The sequence below is a fragment of the Dipodomys merriami genome, unplaced genomic scaffold, assembly GCF_024711535.1.
Source record: "Dipodomys merriami isolate MVZ:Mamm:240054 unplaced genomic scaffold, mDipMer1.0.p SCAF_292, whole genome shotgun sequence".
In the NCBI taxonomy this organism is placed as follows: Eukaryota; Metazoa; Chordata; class Mammalia; order Rodentia; family Heteromyidae; genus Dipodomys; species Dipodomys merriami.
Window position 1 is genome coordinate 418,273 of NW_027204404.1, and position 26,329 is coordinate 444,601.

Genomic DNA, 26,329 nt, shown 5'->3' on the forward strand with positions numbered 1-26,329 from the left:
ACACATAGACTCTCTTTTAGAGTGCTTTCATTTAATATACTTCAGCACCTCATCCTTACCTGTGGGAGACAGGAAAAAAGATAATTTTGTTTGTGTATTAAATTATGTAACTTAGCATGTACAAACATGATTTGTATAAATACAGAAGTTTGTAATAAATATAATTAGGAATCATTTCTCAATAAAAAATATAATGAAAATCATATAACAAGACTAGAATTCATAGAATTTTGTGCATGAAAACATACATTAGATTATTTGCAGAATTTCTATTTTGAGAAAAAATTTATCCTTCAATATTTGAAGGAAAAAGCACTTTACCTAAGGATTGAAACATTTTATTGAAAAATATATTTCTTGGTGATATTTTTGCTTCATAATTTTAGGGATACCCTTGGACCCATTAGAACAATGAGATGTACAAGACGTTATGTCGAATGACGAACTTTACAATTTTGACTGGCAAAGGGGTAGAGATGGGAAAGAATAGTAAGAGGAAACAAAGGAGGAGGCAACAATACTTGATAAGAAATGAACTGTTATGTTGCCCGTATATTTGTAACCCCTCTGAACGGTATTTTCACAATAAAAAAAAATTAAGAAGACAATGATTCCAACGTAATCATTTTTCTTATTGTTTTCCTATTTCCATGTGATTTACTCCAATTTAGAAATTCAGATATATATTTTAATTTAATCTAACCAAAAATATTGAGTATAGGGTTCTTATACTCTTTATATTCTTCGTGCTAAGATCATCAAATATGGTGATTTTGAAATGATTAGTCTCTGTTTAACCTATGTTAATATTATTTACAATGTGAGTGAAATGTTTAAAAAGTAGTATTTATTTTAGTTTAATTGCTCTGAAGAGACAATACCTGATATAATCAAAGGCTAAAAATGATTAGATTTAAAATTTAGAATCCAAAAAATGTTTTTGACCACACTGGTTACTGGAGCATTCACAACAACCTCATGAGATAATGTATATTGATGAAGCAAAAATCTCACAGATTTGACATTTATGAATAGAAAAATCATGTCATTTTGAATATGGAGAGCTACATAACAAACATAGAAAATTTAGCTTTTAAATACCTGAATATCCTAATGCATTTAATTGCAGGGTAAGTACTTGTTCTGAAAGGAGATAAAATTGCATGTATTTTGAAAAGTTAACCTACGTATTCATTTGAATAAAAGACAATGTTTAAAATCCAAAACACAAGATGTACTGTAGGGAGCCGGGGCGAGACTCCGCCCACTCCCTTGCAGCTTTGAGGTAACCACCCCATATAAGACGGTGCTTGGCGGGACGCCTGGGCTTTGCGCGTGCGCGAGCCAGGTAGAGTCCCCAGCCAATCCCATGACACCTGGTGACGGTGAAAGGCAGGCGACCAACAATAGACCGACCCGTGTTCCTATTCCCTATATAAGCGGCCATGTTTCGGGTGCACGCTCTCTCGCGCTCAAGCTCTCCCATCAACTAAAAGGCTCTCCAATAAAGCGTGATCTGAGAAGACTCCTGGTGTGGTGGTCGTTCTTTCTCGCTGGTCGAGTAGACGGTCACTACAATGTACAGTTCATTGTTTTACATGCCAATTATGTTCTCTAAACCTACTAGAAATATTAGATTAGTAAACCTAAATCATTGCTTTGTAGGGAAATAGAAATTTAGCTTCTTAAAACTCATGACTATAACTTTTTCTCAAACAATTATTAAGTAACTGATTTATATTTTGTCATGAAATCTTATTTGATAAATTTTTATTTATTTATTTATTTAAGTTAAATAATTGGTCAATAACAATATAAATTATGCATGAACAAAGTTTATCTAACACAAGTATTTCTTTCACAAGACATATCATGGGTCTCTTCAAGAACACTGGAGGCAGTGTGTTATTTCTTTATTTATTTTTAGTTATTTTGTTTATGGTTATTAATTTTCAGAAGTGGCAGTTTATTATGCTCTTTCCATAATATATTAAAATGTTTGATTTTACTTCCTCTATTTCCTTTTTGTTACTCCTTTCTCCAAAGATCTTCTGTTTTTCACATAAAATTACATCTTTATATTTGCACATATAAAGTAATTTGGAAGATCTAAGCTAAACTGCCACTTAGTTCAAGACGTAGAGTGGATTATCAGGATGAACAAAAAAGGGTATTTTCTGTAAACTTCTGAATCGAGCTATCATTTTTATTATGGTTAGGGTTAGGATACCAGACAGAATTAGAATTAGGATTAGAGAAATAGAAAATTTAGTTTCAACACAGGATGACCTATTGCAACAATAATACTCATAGCACACTATACTGAAAATGAACTTTACACCATGGGGAGAGAAGAGTGATGGAAGTGGGAGAGGGAAGGGATAGTGGGACAACAACAAAGAAGGGGGTAACAATACTCAACAAGAAATGTACTCATTACCTTACACATGTAACTGTAATCCCTATGTAAGCCTCATTACAATATAATAAAATTTAAAAGGAAATGAAAAATAAAACTTGACAGGAAATAGAAAAACAATTTTAAAAATTTAGGTTCAAAATGCAAGTAAAATTTAGAACTACACGCTGAACAATAGATAGGATAATTGTGGAATAGAGGCTTGCTATTAACATTATGATTCGGTTATATGTAGGTTTAGGATTAGGCAATGTGTTCCAGTTTGAGCTGGGTTTAAGATTGAGAAAAAAATATAAGATATTGTGTAAAACTGCCACATATTTTAAGAAGAATGAATGACATCAAAGTTAGAATGAATGAAAACAAGTATGGGTGTTATTTTAAACATTCATATATAATTTGGTTTAAAGTGTTACTGTTTTAGTTCTTGTTAGGATTAGGGAAGGATAAGCTTTAGGGTAAAATTTAGTTTTCCACTAAGAAGTAGAATAAAAAAATGTGTGATTGAATAGAATCCAGACAATTTTCCTTACATTAACCATTTGGTGTTAATTCAGGTTATGATTAGGATTAGGTTTCTGGTTAAATGGGGTTAAGAATTGAGTAAAGATATATATTAAACTGGTGGCTCGCACTTATTTTCCTACCTATTCAGGAAGCTGATTTCTGAGGATTGCAGTTCAAAGCCAGCCCAGGCAGGAAAGTCTGTGAGAATTTTATCTCCAATTAATCATAAAGTGGTGCTGTGGCTCACGTGGTAAAATGCACACCTTGAGCTAAAGAACTCAGAGATCATGCCCATGCCTAGAACTCAGGGATTATACCCAGGCCCAGAAATGAAACCCCACAACCAACCAAAAGAAAAAAAAAAGAATGGGATAAATGTTAATTAAATCTGAACTTATTTTAGGTTCTAGGAATTCAGGAAAAGCTGGGATAATGGAAGTACAATGTATTTCATAATATCAGGATTTGAGATCAATTGGTTTAATGATTCCTCTTATGGAACAGGATAGGTTCAGAGATAAGAATGAGAAAATCTGTAGGATTTAGGAAAACTTGCAATTTATTTCAAGAATTATAAGTGGAATTTTAGTTAGGATTGCACAAAACCATCATTTTTCATAAATTTTAAAATTGCGATACCATTAGTGTTAAGGTTGTGGTTAGGATTCCAGCCACGTTTAGGGTTAGAGTGAAGGAGAAAAGAAAATGAGGCTCAAATTGATTGTAAATTTTGGAATAAGTCTGGTAAGAATTAGAATGAATATGAACTAGAGTACTGCTATTAATGTTAGAATCTACTTGCAATTAGGTTTTATTTATTCTCAATATTCCAGTTAAGATTAAGTTTAGGGTTAGAAAATGACTAAGATATTGGAAAAAAATTGAAACCTATGTTTGGAAGGCATATTTGAATCAAGTTAGGATGAATGAAAACTAATGTAACACTAACTATTATGTGTTAGTATTGACATATTTGGATTAAAATCAGGGTCAGTATTTTGTTCTGATTATGATTAGTGTTATGAATAGGAAAGTTTTAGTATAAAATTGAGTTTTCACTAACAAGTAGAAACAAAAATGAGAGACTGAATAGTAACTAGAACATTACCATTATATATATATATATATATATATATATATATATATATATATATATTTCTCAGTGATCATTCTTGCAATGATTAATGAAAGTTTTCCAGCCAGGTTTAGGTTGAGAGTTAGCATTGAGTAATGCTAAGTAAATGATAAGTAAATATGAAATTGTTTATTATACAGTGGTTCAGGAAAAGGTAGGATCAATGGAAACTACAGTATTTTTCCTGATAAGAGAATCTGATGACAAGTAATATAATGGTTCATGTTAGGGAAAAAGATAACTTCAGAGATAGAGTCAGAAAATTTGTTGGAATTAGGGCAAATTGAAACTCATTTCCAGAGTTAAACTGGAATATTCATTCCAATGAATAAAAACTAGAGTATTTTTTAATATTAATTTTGGAGTATTATTAGGTTGAAAGTTAGGTTTCAGGTCCAGCTGGGCTTAGTGTTAGCATTAGAGAAATGGAAAATTTAGGGTCAAACTGAAAGTAAATCTTTGAAGAACAAGTTAAGGTAGAATTAGGATGAATATGAAATAGGAAACTGCTAATAATATTAGGATTGGGATATGATTAGTGTGGGGATTAGCCTGAATGTTCCAGTTAGGGTTCGTGTTAGAGAAACGACAAGATATTGAGTAAAACTAGAAACTATTTTAAGAAAGATGAGTTGAATCAAAGATAGGGTGTATAAATTTAATATATTTTTGTGGCTTTTTGAATGCAAAGGCAATTGGTTCTAGGGTTAGGGTTACTTTTTTAATTTATGAACTAATGAATTAAAGGCACAATTCTTTCTTTCTTATAAACCAATACAGTCACGATTTGGGGAAAAACTCAATTTTCTACATGAAAATGTGTCTTAAAATATTTTCCAACCAGGATTAAATAGTAGTGAGCAGGGTTTTATTTATTAAAATTATGTAAGTTGATGATACAGCTTTCAAAAATGTCCAAACACATAGGATTGGAACTCAGATATGTCATTGGGAAAACAGATAATTGTACTTGCTCTAGCTGGGAAATTGTGTGTGTGTGTGTGTGTGTGTGTGTGTGTGTGTGTGTGTGTGTGTGTGTGTGTGTGTGTGTGTGTGTGTGTGTGTGTGTACCCATCACAGGTCTTCACCTCAGGCCTGGGTCCTGTCGTCAGCTTATTCTGTGGAAGTATGGCACTATACCACGTAGTCACAAGTTTTCTTCTGGCTTTTTAATAGTTAATTTGAGATACATATCTCACGGTTTTTCCTGTGTGGACTTAATCTTCTGATCTTCAGCAATCCTTGGGTTAGTATTACTGTGGGTTCTACCACAAAGTGACAGTTCATTAATCTGCAAGCAATATGGAAGTACTTGTGCTAGATACAAAGTAACCAGTTCATTAATGTGGGAGTAACAAGATCACATTAGCTTGCCTTCAAAGACATTGTTTCTGATGCCCAAAGCATAATCGAAACCTATTATCCACACTGTATGAAGTAGCACATATTCATGATGTAGAATATATACAATGAATTAAATCCTCAATCAAAATACTTTGTTGTGTTTGTAGCAAAGAAATAGAGTGTCATTGAAATGAAGTCCAGACTGGAGGCCTGTAGCGAGCAGCAAAGCATTTGCTTAGTGCGTGTCCAACCCTCAGGACCATAAAGATGTAGAAGAAAGTGAAAGTAGGAGAAAGAGGAAAGGAAAGGAGGAGGAAGGGGTAAGAGAGAGAAAGAGCATAGCATGAGAGAGGAGAGGAGGGGACAGGGAGAAAGTAGAGGTAGGAGAGAAGGAAGAGGGAAACAGGACACTAGGAAGAGGAGCAGGAGAGGAGGCAGGAAGAGGAAGATAAATGTAAGATAACAACAAGAGCTGTTGGAAAACATTTTGCATAAGCGATCTGCATGTGCAGGCAGGATTATTTTCTAATCAGAGGGATAGCTAGCTAGGTGACAATATGGGTGAGACCTGTTGCTTGGTCATTTAATTCTCTTTCTTCAGTGAAGTGTTCAGAAGAAATGCTGAGTTTGGTGTTTTATAGATATACTTCAGGATTTCTTTTCATGATTCAAACATGGTAAAGGACTGAATGAAACTTCCCTTAATTAAAAAAGAATAGAAGCTATATTTATTTGTGTTACTATGCATGAAGAAATCCTGGAGATTTCTGGTTAATTCAGAAGTCCACATGCAAAAATATAGGACAAGAGGAAAAAAAAAACTGTTTTTAAAGTGTAATAGGTTATCATTGATGAATAGTTTTCCTGGACATTTTTCGTTTTTCTTTTATTTTTTTTTGCCAATTGTTCCTTGCTCTAAGGCTGTGCCCTGGAGCCCTTTCCAAGTCACTATGTGAAACTCCATTTCTGTAGTCCCTGTGGGTGTGGGTGCCTTCTTAGGTCACCCGTTGAGATGTGGGGCCAAATCCCTTACGGTGGATGCGCAGTGAGTGGATGTGTGTGCATGCTCCCCAGAATTGCTAGATAAACCCCGCCCACGCATCCCACCTAACATCCCAGTCTCAGATGCCCCATTTCACCCAGCAGCTGGCAGCTATGGGACTGGAGTTGAGGCCACTGCTGCCCTCTCCTCCTCCAGCTGTGCTGGTACTTGTCTTCTGTGCTCCTGAGTGTGTGGCCCATCCTAGGGAGACTCTGTTCTCGGGTCACTGCCCGTCCCCATGAGTGCGGGGTTGGGGACACCATGTTTGTACACTGCACAGTCCATGGGTAAAGGAAAGCTGAACATGCAGTCTGCCTCCTTGGGGCTAGGTAGCCCAGCCTTGGTTCACCTCAACAGGCTTTAAGGGGGTCTGAGGACTAGAGCCATGTGCTGGTCCCTCTGCCAGCTGGCTTGTGACAGCTGCAGCAGTTCAGCAACCTGGAGTCCCTTCAGCATCTCTGTGGACATCCATTTTCTGGTCCCTGTGGAGTCGGGTACAGGGCCAACCCTACATATGCCCATCCATGCCAGAGGAGCCTGGACTTGCAGCACACCAGCTGCAGCACCGAGGGACAGAAGCCGCTTTGGCTTTGCTGTGTAGTCTCCTCTGTCACCCTTCTGGACCATATGGGCCCAGTTCTGGGTACCATTCCAGGGATACTCCATTTGGAGGCAATGGGCTCACCCCCTACACTCGTTGTTCTCCAAAGCAGGGGAATGGGCCTGGCCTTGGCAGTGTAGGCTGCACCGATGGAAGGCAGGACTTGGCATCTTCACTGCCTTCCCCCCTGGCTTTGACATCTGAGTCTGGGTTGCTTGGTTTGGTCACTAATGGAGACTTGTTGGCTACAACCCACCGCAACAAATGCTATACTTGCTGTAGCAGCAATGCAGTGTCCTGGGCCCCTTTAGGGTCACCACTTGGACCTCTGAGGGGTCTACATGGGCTGGGTGTGGGTTTTATCCCAGGACTCCCATTAGGAAGTGCCACTCCATTCGGGGTACTGCAAGCAAGAGGTGCCACATATAATATCTACTTTCTAACAGTTCCCTTCATTGAAATAAACAGAACTGAGAGATATAAATAAGTTTTATAAAAACAAAATGTATAAACTATATCACTTCAACCTGTTAAACCATTGTAATATTTTTTATCCAGTAGGAATTCTATCTGTAATTACTTATTTTACACTTGAATGTAACTAAAGTAATTTATTTTGTGTGGATTTTACTCTTCTAGTATAACTTTATTTGTACTATTTACATACAATTTTTTTCAAATTCTGAGATTTAATCACGTGTTTACGGGTAAGAGTTTTGTTGTACTTTTATTTCAGTTTTCCATTATGGCCTTATTAAGACAAACAATAAAATCCATTCTTGCTAGTATAAAGTTCAATGATTTTGGTCTAGAGACTCAAGGATAGAGCATTACATATCACAGTAATGTGTATCACTTTGTTTAATACTGCTTCATAAACTAATTAGTAATTCAAGCGGCAGCCACTTCATCTGGCATGCTGGTCTGTCTGGTGAAGTAGGATCCTAGTGGCAGCATATCCATATCGGACCCTTATGGGCACAGTCCCCTCCTGGGACTGTGGGAGAACATCAGTGTGCACCTGATGTTGGGCTAGGGCAGCAACCAGGCAGCTGCTGCGTGAATGACACAATGTCACTGACTCACATCTAGCACATGCCTGCCTGTGGGCCTGGGCCCTGAGGATCAGCCCCTGGGAGCACACATACACCACAGGGCAAGGGCCGCCCACCTAGGAAGTAGTACAGATTGAACAGAAGCCAGTCTGTGGATCAGCTTGTACAATATTTATCCTTCGTGGAGCACAAGATTATTCTGCTCTGCTGTGGTCAGAAAACAAGAAAGACAGGCCCAGGAGGGGGGATGCCAACTTTTGTACTCAGGCTGGCAAGGAAATTTTCTTCCATGCTCTCTCCAGCAGGCTTAGGAAGCCCTTCCATCTTCCTTGTCCATGGAGTAGCAGCCAGGGACACTCACATCTTGTACTCTGGCTGCTTTTTTGGGTTTGCTTGTTAATTTATTCAGAGAGCCCCTCTCTCAGTCAGCAGAGTTATATTCTGGGTTTTGTAAAAACGTTCTGCATCTGAGCATTCCAAGTGTTTGTGTTTTTTATTGTTTCTTTTAAATGCATTGTGAAATTTGTGTTTTAGGTGTTGGGTGCGGGAGGAGGAGCCAGATTATGAACATAGTTTCCTACAAGTCTTTCATCTAAAAATGAAAATAGATTCTCTCTTAAAATGCCTCTCAGGAAATAAATTTAGAGATGGAAAAAAGGTTGTTTTCTCATGATATGAAAATGTGCTATTTTTATATGCATGTTTTATGTGTTCAAATTAAAATTAAGTAATTCACTATCTAAGTACAATCATCCAGACCTAAGACTTAAGTGTTTTGTGAGCTACAGGCAAGGTTATCACAAAAGACCTCTTTGCTATTCGGGGTCTTTTATTGTTCCATGTGACTTTTTGGATTGCTTCTTCTATTTCATTGAAGAGTGAGATTGGGATATTGATAAGTATCACATTGAATTTGGATATAGCCTTTGGCAGTATTGCCATTTTCATGATGTTAATCCTCCCAATCCATGAGCGTGGGAGGTTGCCCACTTCCTGAGTTCTGCTTTCATTTTCTTTTTCAGGTTTTTAAATTTCCATCATAGAGGTCCTTCACCTCCTAAGTTAACTCCTAGCTATTTTATTTTTGTGCGGGTATTAAAACGGGGTTGTTTTCCTAATTTCAGCCACACTCATATCGTTATTGGAATACAGGAAAGCCATTGATTTCTGAGGGTGAATTTTATACTCGGCTAGTTTGCCAAAGTTTCTGATCAACTCAAGTAACTTGGGAGTGGAGTACACGGGGTTCTTTGAATACAAGAGCAGGTCATCTGCAAAGATGGAGAGTTTTACTTCATCTTTCTCTATTTGGATCCCATGTGAGTTAGCATCTTGTCTTATTGCCCCATCTAGCATTCTAATACTAAGTTGAAGAATAGTGGAGACAGCAGATATCCTTATCTCATTCCTGAATTTATAAGAAATGTCCTTAATTTTTCACCATTAAGTATAATGATGGCTTTAGGTTTGTCAATCCTTAGCAGAAAGAACAGCACTGGAGCAATATCAGTTCCAAATTTCAAACTCTACTATAAAGCCATAGTAATAAGAACAGCTTGGTTCTGGCACAAGAACAGACCTGAGGACAATTAGAATAGGACTGAAGACTCAGAAATGAACCCCCTAACCTATAGCCACCGAATGTTTGACAAGGGAGCAAAAACATAGAATGGAAGAAAGACAGCCTTTTGAGTAAATGATGTTGGCACAATTGGTTAAACATCTGTAGAAAACTAAAGCTAGATCCGTATATATAACCCTGCACGAGAACCAACTCCAAATGGATCAAAGACCTCAAAATTAAAGAAGACACCATGAAAACACTGCAGGAAGGAATAGGATAAACTCTAGAGCTTTTTAGTACAGGCCGAAATTTTCTTTATAGAGAGCCAGAAACAAAGAGTAAAAAAAGATAAATTAAGAAATTAATTTTTTAATTCATCTCTTTATGAAACTAGTAATTTGCTATTACAAGATGCGATGGAATTATAAATTCCAAGTGCTAATGGAGTCTGTATATAATAAACATATTATAATAGTCAAAAAACAGAAATCAAAGAAAATTTGGAGAAATGGGGTTACATGAGACATCAGAGCTTCTGCAAAGCAAAGGCCATAGCAAGATGAATAGAAAGTCCACATTCTGGGAGAAGATCTTCATGAGACATAAAACGGACAAGGTCTTATATCTAAAATATACTTAGGACTCAAAAAAATAAATCCTCCAACAGCAAATCCTCAAAGAAACAAGTGCTCGATAACTAAGTGGGCTAAAGACTTAAAGAGAGAGTTCTCTGAAGAGGAAATAAAAATGGCCATTAGATACATGAAGAAATGCACAACTATTCTAGCCACAAAAGAATGCAAATCAACACAACATTGAGATTGCATCTTACTCTAGTTAGAATGGCTATAATCAAGAAATATAATAACAACAGTTGTTGGAGTGGATGTGGTTAAAAGGACCCATAATGCATTTTTGGTGGGAGTGTAAACTTGTTTAAAAACTTTGTAAAGCAGTATGGAAGTTCTTGAAAAGACTCCAGGTAAAGCTCCCCTATGACCCAGCAATCCCACTTTTGGGCATTTAGGCATTTACCCAAATGATCACAAACAAGGTCATACAAAAGTTGCCAGCGCAACCATGTTTATTGCGGCATTATTCACCATAGCTATGATATGGAACCAACCTTGATGCTCCTCAGTACATGAATGGATCAAGAAAATGTGATACACACACACACACACACACACACACACACACACACACACACACACACACACACAATGGAATTCTATGCCTCCATTAGAAATAATGAAATTGCCCCATTTTTTAGGAAATGGAAAGACTTGGTAAGTATTATATTAAGTGAAGTAAGGCTAGGCCCAAAGAAACATAGGTCCCATGTTTTCCCTTATTTGCAAGGACTAGTACATGTCTAGAACAAGCACAGAAGATCAAAGGCTATGTACATATTACCATATACGATGATGTTAAGCGAAATATACCCCAAGTCAGAGACACAAGTGGTTTTATCTTTCTTGCCTTTTGTTTTTAATATACTTATAATGCACTATGTGATTCTTTTGTAGGCTCATACCCCCATGGTATAATCCCTGTTTTCACTGTATTTGATTCTAGTGTTCTGCATTTTTTATATACATTTTTATAATTTGGGGAGTGGAAAGGATATAGCAGAATGCTGAAATAGGGATGCCGATTGACCCATTGTGACGATGAGTTGTATAGGACACTGTGTTGAAAATGAATTTACAATGTCGGGTAAGAGTCAAGGAAGAAGGTGTTGGAGAGGTGGGGAGGGAAGTAGTAGGGGAAAAACAAAGGAGGAGGTAACAATGCTCAATAGGAAATGTACTCATTACCTTACTCATGTAAATGTAAACCCCCTGTATAGCATTTTTACAATAAAAAATTTAAAAAAAAACTCTTCCTGGTGTAGATTTCCAGTGCTGCCCTTGGCATTGCATTTTTTGCCTTTTCTGACTGTTGTTAGGTCCACCTGTCCAGTGGATCAGTAGTCTTCATGGCTTCTTGGTCCTGAAGTGGTACTTGGATTATACATTGCTGGTTGGAACCAGGCCAAGGACACGATAAAAGCACTTCCAGGGCATGGCTTCTTCATTCCTCATGCAACTAGGATTGCAAGCAAAATTTCTATGAATTTACTTCAGAAAACAATCACTGAACCCAAAGGCAAGGTCACCAAACACCTACCTTCCTCCCCACATTCCCTCCTTTCTCCCTCCTTGGTAATGTACAAAAGAATTTTGCAGCTTTTGGCAAACACACAATTGCCCACTACCTCCCCTGGTAAACTAGGCTTAAAGTCACTAAGTCAAGTAAACGGATAATGCTGCCCTCCTTATTCTGGACAACAACTTGAGGTTGTTTGATGCTTTAATTTGTTGTTGTTGGTGGTGGTGGTAGGAGGGCCTGAACTCTGGGTATGGGCTCTGTCCCTGATGAGCTTTTCAGCTCAAGACTAGTGCTCTACCACTTGAGCCACAAAGCCATTTCCACTTTTTTCTTCTTATGTGGTGCTGAGGAATTGAATGCAGGACCTCATGAATGCAAGACAAGCACTCTACCACTGAGTCTCCTTCCCAGCCCTAATGCTTTAACTCTTCAAATTTTATTTTTGTCAGTCCTGGGGTTTAAATTCAGGACCTGGGTGTTAACATATCACTGAGTTCTTCAGCTCAAGGAGAGCCTTCTATCACTTGAGCCACAGTGCCACTTCTTGTCCTGATAATGATGAGGAGAATATTTGAAGGTAAATATGTGATTACAGATGTGTGCTTTCTTGAGGTATGTGTTCATAGCATAACTGTTGAAAATGAGACCGTTAAGATAGGGTTGTTGACATTCCTTGTATCCTTAACATTATAATATTAAAACCAGTTTTATAATATATTATTTATAGTAATTATAGAATATCCCTAATTATGCATACATTATAAATATATCATTTATATGTTATGTAATATAGTATTATATATATATATATTATGCATACATAATTTAATTTCTCTGCTCATCTGTCCATGAATTAAATTAGAAATGTCTTTGAAAATTAATAGTAAAGTAGGGTTCTTACAAGTTCGATTGCAACATAGAGTTTTACCCAATAAGTAGTTATTTATTCAGAATTGGTTTAGAAATGGAATACCATAACATAATTGAACATTCAGAAATAATTATGTAGGAACATGCCACGGATGGAATTCAAAAAATATAACATGACTCATGTCTGTAATCCCAGCTACTTAGGGGCTGTGATCTGAAGATAGCTATATGAAGCCAGTCTAAGTGAAATGGCTCAGGGACAAGACCCAGACCATAGTTCAAGTCTCAGTACTGGCAAAACAACAAATTATGTGACTAAAACATACAAATATATTTATTTAAATAAAATTGTCATTCTTTGTATCCTTCACAGTATAATACTAAAACCAGTTTTATACATATATTATTTATAATATTTAAAGAATATTTATAGAATATCAATAATGATACATGTATTATAAATATATCATTTATATGTTATGTAGCAGAATACATTACATATATTATGCACACCTAATTTATACTGATAAAACTAATATCCATTAAATTGATATGTTTTAGAATAGGGAATAGATTTTCTTTGGTAAACAAGAAAGTAACTAGTCACAAAAATTATTTCTTTTGGATTATATATCCATAAAAACTATTCCCTGTGTATCCAAGGTGCTTAATGATAAAAGCCTGTGTTCATCAGAAAAAGTGGATTTGTTCTCCTTAAGGAATTTCTCCAGGAATAATATACAGTGGAAGATGAGTGATGTTCATTCAGGTATTTCTGTAGAAATTAAACCGATCTTTATTTGGCATAAAGATCACTTACACTCTTATTATCCACAGCCTTTTCATTTAAAAATGCTTATATTTTGTCGCATTGTTGTTGCCCTTATAACCATAATTAGGAAGATAATGTGGGTTCATCTGCTCCATAACTCTTTAAAGGTAGTGAATGTGACAGTGAATAGCCTCAGATATGGCTGCTGGAAACCTGGATTTGAATTATAGGTGTACAATTGATCAGTCTTAGGTACTTGGGAAATTTGTTTGGCCTTCTTTCTTACTTCTGTTTTTAATAAAACACTTAATTCATTTCCTAACTTGAAGAACACACGTGAGCACTAAAATTAACCTAATGCAACTGCAGTGCTTGGAATGGTGTCTGCACATTGTGAAGTAGGTCACAAAGAAGTCAGCTTCCATCAACATGGTCACAGCATCCTTCCTGAAGGCCTTAAGAAATATATACCCAATTGATATTAATATCTGTGAAAATTTGTCTTTACTACCAAAAACGTTCTTTTCTTTATATGAACAATGAAAGTAATGTTGGGGTTGTCCTGTGGCTTTTACTCTGAAGGAGTTTTGCCTAAATTTCCTTCTTACTCTATTAGTGGTAGCAGTAGCATTCTTCAGCGCTACCCTTCACGTTTCTAGTTCTGTTTTCCATTTGGAATACTATTGTAACTTAGTTTATGTACTTTGTTATCAGAGTAAATAAAATACAACTGCTGAAGTTTTCAATAAAGTCAATGCATTACATTTTATTTGCTTACTACTTTCCTAAAATTATTCTTTTTGGATTATATATCCCTAACAAAATATTTTTTTATGATTTTTATATGATTTATATAGATTTCTTATGTGTTTCTTATATGATTTTTAGAGATCCATAAATAAAACTGCTCAAAACAGGAAATGTGCAGGAAAGAAGTCATAAACAATACTATTATGGTGGTCTTATTGGCTAAATATAAAGAATATGTAACAAAAAAGTTGGAAGCTTCATTTTCTCTTTTTTCTGTTCTCTCCCCCTTCTTTGTAGCAAGGTTCTCACTATGAAGTGCCAAATGATCTGGACCTTTCAAGCCTTATCTCAATGACAGTACTGATGGGATTAGGGACATGTGCTCCCATGGCTGGCTTTTAGGAAGTTCACAATATAGCAATACCAATACACATAAAGAAACTTTTGTGAGTCATGTATATTCACTTCTTCAATTGCCAAAATTAAATTCATATGTCAAAACATCAAATTACTTTCATTACAATATATGCAGTTCAACTGGCACCACTAGCACCTCCATACATCAAATGCAAACTAAAGCTCTATTTCAAAATCCAACATCTAAAGCAGTGTTGGAAATACAAGAAGATACACAATAAATCTTAAGGGGTGAGATCTTTAACACTGGCAATGAGCAGTGATAGCTGAATTTTTAACTGTTCTGTGGTTGGCAAGGAGTCTTGTTGGACACACTTTAAGACTGCCAATGGGGTCTGTGAGGAGACGTCCCCAGATGCTTCTGGGTAGATTGCTGTTTAGTACAGCCAGTCTATAGACTGGCACTTTCTGGTTGTTGGCAATTTACAACGCTGCAGTGTATCTTTCTAAGTAGTGTCTTTGTGTTGAGTGTTGTTTGTCATTTGGGGTTTATCTTAGCCTTAGGCCTTGACCCAGGGGACAGAGTATGGGGGAGAATCTCCCAGTTGGAGAGGATGGTCGCTAGGGACTTATTTCCCTTGCCCCCAAATGACTGGGACTTCTCTTCCACCTTGGAAGGACACTGGGTCAACAAATGTTGATGGGATGTCATCCCATTCACTGAGACCTGATTGTTCTCTGTTTTCTGTTTCCTTAGATAAGGAAGTTCTGGTTGAAAGTGGCAGGCTCACTCAGCAGACTCTCGATTCAGCTTGCTGAGTGAGAATGGCACAGAGTTCTAGTAGGAATAAAATCAGCCTTTGGTTATTGTCTTCTCTAATTCGATTTTAGAATTGGTACTAGGTTTAATTGTGGGGTTTTGTTTTTTGTGTTTTTGTTATTTGAACATCTCTGGGGAAATAAAATTTCCAGCCTCTAACTGGGTTCAGTCACAGAGAAGGATATGTGCTTTGTTTTTACTTTTCAGCTAATCTCAACAATGTAAAGTGCTCTTGTCTAAAATTGGATAAAAGTGGTTGAACAAGGTTACAGTCCCACCAACAATGCAGTAAGGTTCCCTTCTGTCCAAATCCCCTCCAGCATATGTTGTTATTAGAGTTCTTGATTCTAGCCATTCTAACTGGAGTGAGGTGGGATCTCAATGTTGTTTTGATTTGCATTGCTTTAATGGCTAGGGAGGTTGAGCATTTATACATTTGTCTATTGGCCATCCTTCTTTCCTCTTCAGAAAAGTTTCTCTTAATGTCTTTAGCCCACTTATTTATTGGGCAGTTGTTTCTTTGAAGAATTGTTGTTAGGGGACTTAATTTTTTGAGTTCCAGGTATATTTTAGATATGAGACCCTTGTCCGTTGTATGGTTAGTGAAGATCTTCTCCCAATCCATGGGCTTTCTTTTGATCTTGCTGGCTATGTCCTTTGCCATGCAGAAGCTCGGCAATTTCATGCAATCCCATTTGTCCAACATTTCTTTGATTTGTTGTGTTTCTGGATCTCTATTAAGAAAATTTCGGTCTGTGCCAAGGAGACCTTGGGTTTCTCCTATATTCTGTAATGATTTCAGAGTGTCTGCTTTGACTCCGAGGTCTTTGATCCATTTGGAGTTGATTCTGGTGCAGGGTGATATATATGGATTTACCTTTAGTTTTCCACAAGTAATTAAACAATTTTGCCAGCACCATTTACTGAAGAGGCTGTCTTTCTTCCATTCTATTTTTTGCTCCCTTATCGAAGATTAGATGGCTACAGGTCGGTAGGTTCATTTCTGGGTTTTCAATTCTTTTTTTAATATCAAAATATATTTTATTCTGGACCTCTTTCAGATCTGATTCAAATTACAATTGTCAAAGCAGTACAATGCAAAGGGAAACTGCAACAACAACAATTAAAAATGTGCCTTGAAAGGATAAAAGAGTTATTGGGGACTAATCATTTTTATGTGGAACCAAATACATTGTAAGTGTAATTAACATGGTCCAGTACAGCATAGAACATCTTCATCAGTCTTCCTTACACGATAATCATGAAAACTGAACAATAAGTTCTTTAACATGTACAAAACACTGTCATTGGCTGGTTTACACTGTTACAACAGTTTTAAAGTTAACCAGATAACTAAAGGAATGATGCAGACAATTCAATCCAGTGCTACAGGTAGGTTCACAGAATTAGACCCAAAGGATTTGGAAAAATCTAAATGAAAACATTGTATCTACAATGTCAAAGTTAGGAAAGAAGAAAATTACTTCTGTATTCAAGGATTACAGAGCTAAAAAAATGCAGTCTGTTTGTTTTTGTCTGTAATGAGATGGATAAGTACATCAGACTAAATACAACATGCAGAATATTTTCTTGAACTTATCCAGAAAGTCCAAAGGAAACATCATGAAGCAGCTCACTAGAAAAGATCAATATGCCCTAGTTTATTTATTCACCCTGCTTCAACACTGTCAATGTAAAGTCAGAAATAAAGGATGCTATCAATGCCTCAGAACTACTGATGTAAGACATCAAATTTCTAAATCAGTGTGTTAAAAAGTGAATACTTCCTCTTTCTCTCTCTCTTCTACACTGAAATAGAATCATGTTAAAAATTGATATTAAGCCTGGCGCTGGTGGCTCATGCCTGTAATCCTAGCTACTCAGGAGGCTGAGATCTGAGGATCGTGGTTCAAAGCCAGCCCGGGCAGGAAAGACTGTGAGACTCCTATCTCCAATAAACCACCAGAAAACCGGAAATGGCGCTGTAGCTCAAGTGGTAGAGCACTCCCTTGAGCTGAAGACCTGAGAGACAGCGCCCAGGCCCAGAGTTCAAGCCCCACGACCGACAAAAAAAAAAAATTGATATTAAACGTGACACTCAGAGCTACTACTGGAAACAGTAATTAATAAGCTCCCTACCCTCCAAACACCCCGGCTGATTCAGAGAAGGGAAGGGAAGGGAACCACAAACAAACAAACAAACAACAGCAACAAAAACAACAACAACAACCAGGGTCTCTGTAGGTTTGCTGCTGTTCCCTAAAATGTTGGCATTTGCTGCCATGCCAAAATGTTGGTCCAGTGAAACAAGATTTCTGCAAAACTGTCAATAGTAATTCACCATTTGCAAGTACCGTCCTTATTATGTGAATAGGAACACAGGTTCTGTAGAAACATACAATGTGTTTAAGAAAATGAAAGTGGTCTTAAAAGAGTAAGTAGCACAGGATGAGATTTGTTTTTCTAAGCATCTAGTAAAACTTGTCATTTTCACTCTCTGAAAGTATGGTCATTTATGATTCCTTCAAATAACAAAAATGCACAGCCCTCTTTAGGCCTCTAATCATAAATAGTTTACATTACTCTTAACAAAATCATTCTACATAAACAGATAGCTCCTAAAAAATAGTACTCTCTCATTAAATTTAATTTTACAGAAAGAAGTTTAAGGAAAAAAGGTGTGCTTTATAAGTTAAGTGAAAAAGTACAAATCTATGGCCTTTCTCTTGACATTTTTATGTCAAAAAACAAAAACCTTCATGTAATTCAATCTAATGATTACTTTTTGCACCATAATTTGTTTTTTACACCACAAAGGAAGCACTTTCAGTATCTGTAAAAGGTGTTCAATCCTAAAACTTTCTTTACCTAGAGAATAATTCCTTAAAACAGAATTTGATACATGCTAAGACCCATTAGGAAATTACCAGTTACCACTTCTAAAACTCATTTTAAAATCAATGATATTACCTGATCAATTACAGGAATGGGGGATTAGAATAAAGATAAGTACTTAAGAGACTTCCTACATGGAGAAGAAAAAAAATATTGCTTTATGACATTTAACAGTGGCAGCTGCTCCTTATTTTATTTAAATCTGTAAGAATTCAGTCAAGTTTTTCTTACAATTAAATTTCATAATGGTAGGATTAAAAAATAATGATTTGAAGTGAATACTATAGAAAAATTACTGCATTCAGCTGATCTTCAGGAAAAAGTTGTTCTCATGAGAAAATGGAAGGAAAAATGAGTAAGAACTACAAATATAGAACTTTTACAGGCTGTGAAACTTGGTCTCTTGCAATCATGTTACTGCTCAATTAGAGACAATCTTATTCATGTCTATTGGAGCAGCACGGTGGCACACAGCAGGCATTGGTGATGTTGAGAACAGCAGCAAAACCCAACACATGGATGATCATGACGAACCAGCTTATGAGATGAACACCTTTCAGAGAAGGTTATACTTGAAAGACCCTAGACTTCAGGATAATAAAGCTCTGAATTTATACTCTTTAAATGTATGTCCTATCTTGGCTATTATGATTTAAGTAAAATAGCAGAAGAATAAAAAAACAGAAAAGATGACCATATCATAAAAATGTAGCTATTTTGGCAGCTATATTGCAGAATATCTTGACTATCATTTAAATCAGCTGGGAAAAAGTCATTAACTGTATCCAAATTAATAAATTGTCCATATCAAAATACAAAAGTACTATCAATAATCACTTCTGACTTTCAGATTTAAATTCAGTGCAATTGACAATGCATCCCTAAAGGAAATCCAGCTTAAACATACTCAAAACATTTGTGTCTATTCCTGGGAGCACATTTAAAAAATATTGCACAGATTTTTTTATTTTTATTTATTTTTTTAAACAACAAGATAAGTCAAACACAGATGTGGACCTCTAGCAATAAAAGCAGGATATCAAGTGCCAGATACTCAGCATATTAGGTTTCCTACATAAGTCACAGGGCAGATTAGTTCTAAATACCTCTGACGTGATCCAAAACCCTAAAAACAACTGGCACAAAACCATAGCGAATGAATGCCTTTCTGGATGTAAATTTAAAAAAAAACATTACAGTATCACAGTATAGTGAAATTAAGTGTACGTATTCTTTTCACCAATAGCAAATGCTACCCTACCTTAGTAAACTAAGACTTGCTTCAATCAATGTTATTTTGTAAAAATACCAAAACAACAGATGCTGAAAATAAAAAGTTGCATTACTTGGGTTAAATAAATTTCTAGGTCAACTTAGAATAAAGGTTAAACTTTTACTAGTAAAGCCCTCAAAATAATTAGTAACAGAAGTAGTGTTATAAATTTGCTAAGCTTGATTATAGGCAATTCCTTAATTAAAATATTTTAAAATAAAAATTTGACAACTACTTTCTTTAAAATTGATAGTCCTGGATTCTTATACAGATCATGACAAACTCTATTAAATCACACACATAGGCATGGTTCATGCTAACATTTATCTATTACTTTACTTTTAGCTGCATGAGCAGAAGAGGAAATTTGATTTGATACCTATATTCTTTAAGAAAATACTTGATATAAACAGAGTAAGGGACAGGATATAGTAGTGATTTCTGGGAAAAATAGCAGCATATATATATATATATATATATATATATATATATATATATATATATATATATATATATATTTGTAGTCACGAGTACCACAAATGCAGAATCAGAGCAGCAGTGAGTTTAGTGCAATCACTTTCTTTTCTTTTTAAAATTCTGAATCACTGCTATTTAAAAAAACCTTGAAGCAAGTCTTTTGTCTTAAAGATTATTTTTAAACTAAGGTAGCAAACATTTTGCCATGTAATGGCAGTTGTTATATGCCATTATCTTGCTTTGTATAAAAGAAAATAACATGAGAGATTTTTAATACTGGAGTTTGGTTACATTACATATTTAAGCTTCTATACAGAATGATGGACACTTTGAGAAGCTATTCCTCATCCAGAAACATTTTAATCTCTTAAAAATCAAAGCAAAACAATTTTTTTAAAAAGCCCCAAACTACTTTGCTCCTTTTCACAATAATGCACACTTTATCTATAATTTACTTATTGTTACAAAACATCAGATTTTTTTGTATCTTCACTATGGTAACTAAAGAAAAACAAAACATTTGGGCCCTTCTAGTATTTAATTGGCAGAAATATGTCCCCCAAAATAACCTATTGTATTTAAGCCATATCAGTAAAATAAAATATAGTGAGACAGAGAGAGAAATAGAGACCGAGAGACAGAGAGAGAAATAGAAATAGAAACAGAAACAGAGCATAATATCCTTCTTTACGGATTTCTCTTCTAGTTTGACATGACCAAGGTCCTATGCTTTCATTTAACTTCCAATGCCCCCTTCCCTTCCACACTATGCACCAGTTGAATATATGCTCTGGGAGCTAAAAAATGTACCAAAAATCCACCTCTTCTAAAGAATGCTTTAAAGTATTTTTAAGAAAATTTTTATTGTTTAAAAGGTGAAAAAAATATAAACAAGAAACTGATTCACTCCCTTACTTCATGCATCCATAATCAAACCAAAAACAAAATTTAAAAGCAAGAACAAACTACTGCTGAGAGTTTTGTTACGTCCATTTTCTCTGTACATATAAACTGCTCACTACTGAAGGGAAAAAAGAATAGAATCAATGGTGTCTGCTGATTGATTCAAAGGGGAGAAACACGGCTGTCATTAGAATCCAAACTCTGGTACATATGGGGTCTGCTTTTATAGTGTATATTTATTTCTCTCTTCTGTTTTTCATATCCCAAACTTCAAAATGCTATTTTAGGGGCGCAGCAGATTAGATTCCAACACTTGGTGAACAGAATTCACAAACTGGGACAAAACTCTGTCATCTTCAGGGTGCAATTTTGTATATATATATATATATATATATATATATATATATATATATATATACACATATATATATATATATTGCATGGATATACTTCTCTTAGATTTGGTTGTAGTAGACTGGCCATGGTTCAGGTGGGACTGTAGCAGTACATGGGTCAGGGACAGTCATTTTGGCTATGTACACATTCATAGTTGGTCCATGGCTTGTAACTAGTAGCGCTATTTCTGAAGGTCTAATACACAAACTGAACCATCTGATGCACTGGCTCAAAATTTGTCTCCTGCTGCATTCCAACAAACTTCAAAAATTCCACCTGTTCCCCTATAGCTGTGAAATAGAGCAACTGTCTGTGTTCCAGATGTGCAGACATTTGTCAAAAGAACCACTTGCCAGATACTTGCCATCGGGTCTGAAAGCAACACTGTACACAGGTTCTTGGTGTTTTGTCAAAGTATGGATGCAAATCCCTCAGTCTACATTCCATAACCCAACAGTAGATTCAAAGGACGTACTTGCTAACATAAGGTTGGCATTTGGATTATTTGTCCCTGGTCCTGTTGGACTCCATTTGACAGTATAAATTTCTTTATTATGAGCTTGCAAATCATGTACACAATTATCTTGTTTCATGCTCCATATCTTCAAAGCCATGTCACCAGAACAGGAGGCCATAAGATTGCCAGTGAAGTCCCACTTGATAGCATTTACTTCATATGTATGTCCCTGGAATGTTTTAATAGATCAGTATTGTCCTAATTTGCAGACTTGAATGCACATGTCTGTACTACTTGAAGCAAAGGTGTTGTTGCTCTGCCAGTCAACATCCAACGCTGGTGCCGAATGAAAAGGAGACTGCTGCTTGGCTTCACAATTATTTGGGTTTTCAATTCTATTCCATTGGTCCTGATGTCTGTTCTTGTGCCAGCACCAAGCTGCTTTGATTGCAATGGATTTAGTAGTACAGTTTGAAATTTGATATTGATATTCCTCCAGCACTGCTCTTTCTGTTGGGGATCGTTTTTGCTATTTGGGGTCTTTTATTATTCCATATGAATTTTTGGATTGCCTCTTCTATTTCCTTGAGGAATGATGTTGGAATATTGATAGGTATTGCATTGAATTTGTAAATAGCCTTGGGATGTATTGCCATTTTTACAACGTTGATCTTTCCAATCCAGGAGCATGGAAGTTTTTTCCAATTTCTAAATTCTGTTTTGATTTCCTTTTTCAAGTTTTCAAAATTTTCATCATAGATGTCCTTCACTCCTTTGGTTAAGTTAATTCCTGGGTATTTTATTTTTTGTGGGGCTATTACGAATGAAGTTGCTTTCCTAATTTTAGACACCCTTTTCTCATTGTTGGCATACAGAAAAGCTATTGATTTTTGAGGGTTAATTTTATACCCTGCTTTTTGGCCAAATTTTTTAATCATCTTGAGCCCCCTATGACCCAGCAAACCCACTTTTGGGCATTTACCAAATGATCACAAACAAGACCACACTAAATCTACCAGCACGACTATGTTTATTGAAGGATTATTTACGATAGCTAAGATATGAATCCAACACAGATGCCCCTCAGTAGATGAATGGATCAAGAAAATGTGGTATATATACACAATGGAATTCTATGGCTCCATCAGAAAGAATGACATGACCCCATTTGTTAGTAAATGGAAATACTTGAAAACAATTATATTAAGTGAAGTAAGCCATGTCAAAAAAAACATAGTTTCCATGGTTTCCCTTATTTGCAATAAGTAGTATATGTATGAGTCAAGCAGAAAAGGTCAGATAAGTTGATTTTAAGGAAATGAACCCTAAGATATGTATTCAAATGTTTTATTTTTCTTTCATGCGATTGTTTCTAACACGTTTATAAGATTATTTCCTTGTTGCTTTGTATGTCCCTCCCTCACAGTATAACCCCTGCTTTCACTGTATTTGATGTCGGTATAATTTCTGGAGGGGAAGGGAAAAAAATAAATCGCTCAAATAGGGATAGATTTGGACCCATTGCAACAATGAGATGTACAAGTCGTTATGTTGATTTGTTTGTTTGTTTGTTTGTTTTTTTTTTGACGGTCGTGGGGCTTGAACTCTGGCCTGGGTGCTGTCCCTCAGCTCTTCAGCTCAAGGCGAGCACTCTACCACTTGAGCTACAGCGCCACTTCCGGTTTTCTGGTCGTTTATTGGAGATAGGAGTCTCACGGTCTTTCCTGCCCGGGCTGGCTTTGAACCACGATCCTCAAATGTCAGCCTCCTGAGTAGCTAGGATTACATGCGTGAGCCACCAGCACCCGGCAAGTCGTTATGTTGAAAACCACCTTTACAACTTTGGTGGGAGGGAGGAAGAGAGGAAGGTTGGGTGAGGATGCGGGGGTATAACGGGAATGGATGGGAAAAGGAAACAATGGAGGAGGCTACAATGCTTGATAGGAAATGGACTCATTATCTTGCCCATGTAATTGTAACCCCTCTGTACAGTATTTTCACAATTAAAAAACACATTAAGAAAAATAAATAAATACAAATAAAATTGAATAAAAATCAGGCCAGTTTAGTTTCAGGCTCTCCCCCTTCCCCCCCCCCCCCCCCCCCCCCCCCCCCGCATCCTTCCTCCAATGGAAGGGATTCAATACCAATTGGTGAAATGCCTTGATAAACAAGCAATCCCTGGGAAAATGAAGCTCCACAAAATTACTTCAGTTAAAAGAAATTTTTGTTTGAAAACTTTAGAAAATGTACGTACAACTGATTTTCTTTTTTGGGGCCCTTAATGAAAATTGAGTGTGATTTGTATGTGTTTGTGAACATGTTCATGATAGAAATTGTTAGCAATTTGTAACAATTGTGTGAGTTTAAGTTCAAAATTCAAAAGGTTATGAGGTTTGGACATTACCAAAACATTTTTAAAGCATTTTGACATTGTTTAAAATTAGTTTTTTTAAGGATTTTTTAACTTGAAAATTCGAAAATCTGATATTTTAGAATACATAAAGCTGTTTGTACTGTAATCAATATATCTGGGTTAACAAAAAGGAGAAACTTAGAAGGTAACAGAATACCTATCTTTAGGAGTGAATGGTGAACAGGCAAAAGTGCTGTTTAGCTGGTCATGCATGGTGGAACAGGCCATGGGAGGAGTCCACGCATGTTGAAAGAGGGCAAGCTGGCACAAACACAGTTCATCTCATGCTGAAGAGTCGGATTGGGTGCGTGTCCTTTCCACAGGAAGGGACAAGTGGCCGATCTTTATTCTGTCACTTTTTTCCTGCAGATAGACACTGAAGACATGATGGTAAAAATGAGTGATGTGAAGATCCGATTAGCATTGCTAAAACTGCCCCTTGGATGTGTTAAAATTAAAAGTAAGAAGGTCTTAAAAAGAGGGTTAAAAAGTTTATTTGTACAACGTGATTTGCTCTCAATGATATTCTGCTATTGGATATGTTTTTTTAAGGCATAAATGTGTTAAGTCTAGATTCTTGGTAAAATGATGGTGATTGTAATTTTTGCATTAAGATAATATGTTATTTGAGTTTAAACGATTTCATGTGTATCTGTTTTAAAACAAGCAGCCAAGAGGAAATGAGTAACACACCTAGCCTTGAGAGTTCAAGGGATTTTTCAAAATGCAGCTAAAGTGGATTTCTGTATATAAAGTTTAAAAGTAAAATTGTTCTAAACTTTTCCCTCAAAGTACAAAAAGGAAGAATTAGGATTACCAAAATAATTGCTTAATTACTATTTCAGTTTGCTCTCATAGGTATTTTTTTAAACAGTTCCCAGCAGGCTCACAAAAAAGAATGAGGATTCTTGTAAGTTTGTCATATGTAACTTTGGTTCTTAGTAAGTTTCAGGTAAGGATATGCTTAAAATATACATCTATGTTGATCACCTTCTTGCTTTTAATTGGAGTAAAGTCACATTTTTGTGACTCATTGATTTGCAACTGGTTTGAATCCAGCCCGGGCAGAAAAAGGTCCGTGTGAGACTATCACCTGTACTCAGCCAGCAGAAGGCTTAAAGAGTAAGCAGAGCTGCTTAAGGATTCAAAGTGGCAGAATGTGAGCCTTGAGCTGTAGAGCTTAGGGACAGCACTCAGGCCCTGACATCAAGTCCAGCAACTAACTAAGGGAAATGCCAATGAGGCATTTTTCCCAGGGTGGAGAAGACACTCCTGGGACAAAAAAATGGAGGAGCATCCAGAGATTGTAAGCCAATGCTTGAATGGCAGAAATAATGTCAAATCCTAGAGTCATTTTTATGTGGCCCTTCAAAAATTGGTCAGAATCAGGAGGTCATGGGAAGATAGTTTGTAAGCATGCCTAAAGTCTATGATTATCTATCTTGTAAGGGACAGGAACTAGTCAGTCATCTGTGATAATACTAAAAAGCTAAGGTTGAAAAATGTGGAGGATAGTTTAGATCCCAACCTCTGTATGTGTCCAAAGCTCTAATTGGCAATAACTTTTGAGCTGACTCCAGCTACATGAAATTCATCTGCTCAGGAAAAAGTTTGTAAACCTGAGAGTGTATTTCTATTGATATCTGTCTGAAGGCCTGCATAGGTAACTCAGACATTCTTAGGTTACTAGAGATCACATTACTAAGTCATCCAGACAGATCCTTTTGCAAACCAGAAGGCTAAATAATCTACACTGCTATAGTCAGAAAAAAGGTCTGTGTATTTGTCAAAACTTAAAATGTTGTTCTTAATGACATCTAATCCTGGTAACCTCTTTGTAAAATAGGCTAAGTATATAGGTTCCTGGTTAGGTAGGAACAACACCCCTGAGTCAGCTTGAAGAAGTGAGAGAAGATGAATCTTTGCCCATCATCCCCTTTTAAGAACAAGGGACCACAGTCACTTTTTTAAAAAATGTGGCAAAATAGACAGAAGGAAAAGACATGGGAAAGAATAGTACAATCCTGAGCCCTCTATATCTGCCTAGTAAATCCTAGCATTAAAAGAACTATCTCATTTAAAAAAATTGTTCTCTTGGTTAATTGTCCTGGGCTATTATCTA

General features: G+C 36.2%; 1 pseudogene; it reads right to left on the reverse strand.

Moving 5' to 3' along the window:
* Positions 1–21,515: 21,515 nt before the first annotated feature.
* On the reverse strand, positions 21,516–22,467 carry LOC138839087 (F-box-like/WD repeat-containing protein TBL1XR1; annotated as a pseudogene).
* Between the last annotated feature and the right edge of the window lie 3,862 nt (positions 22,468–26,329).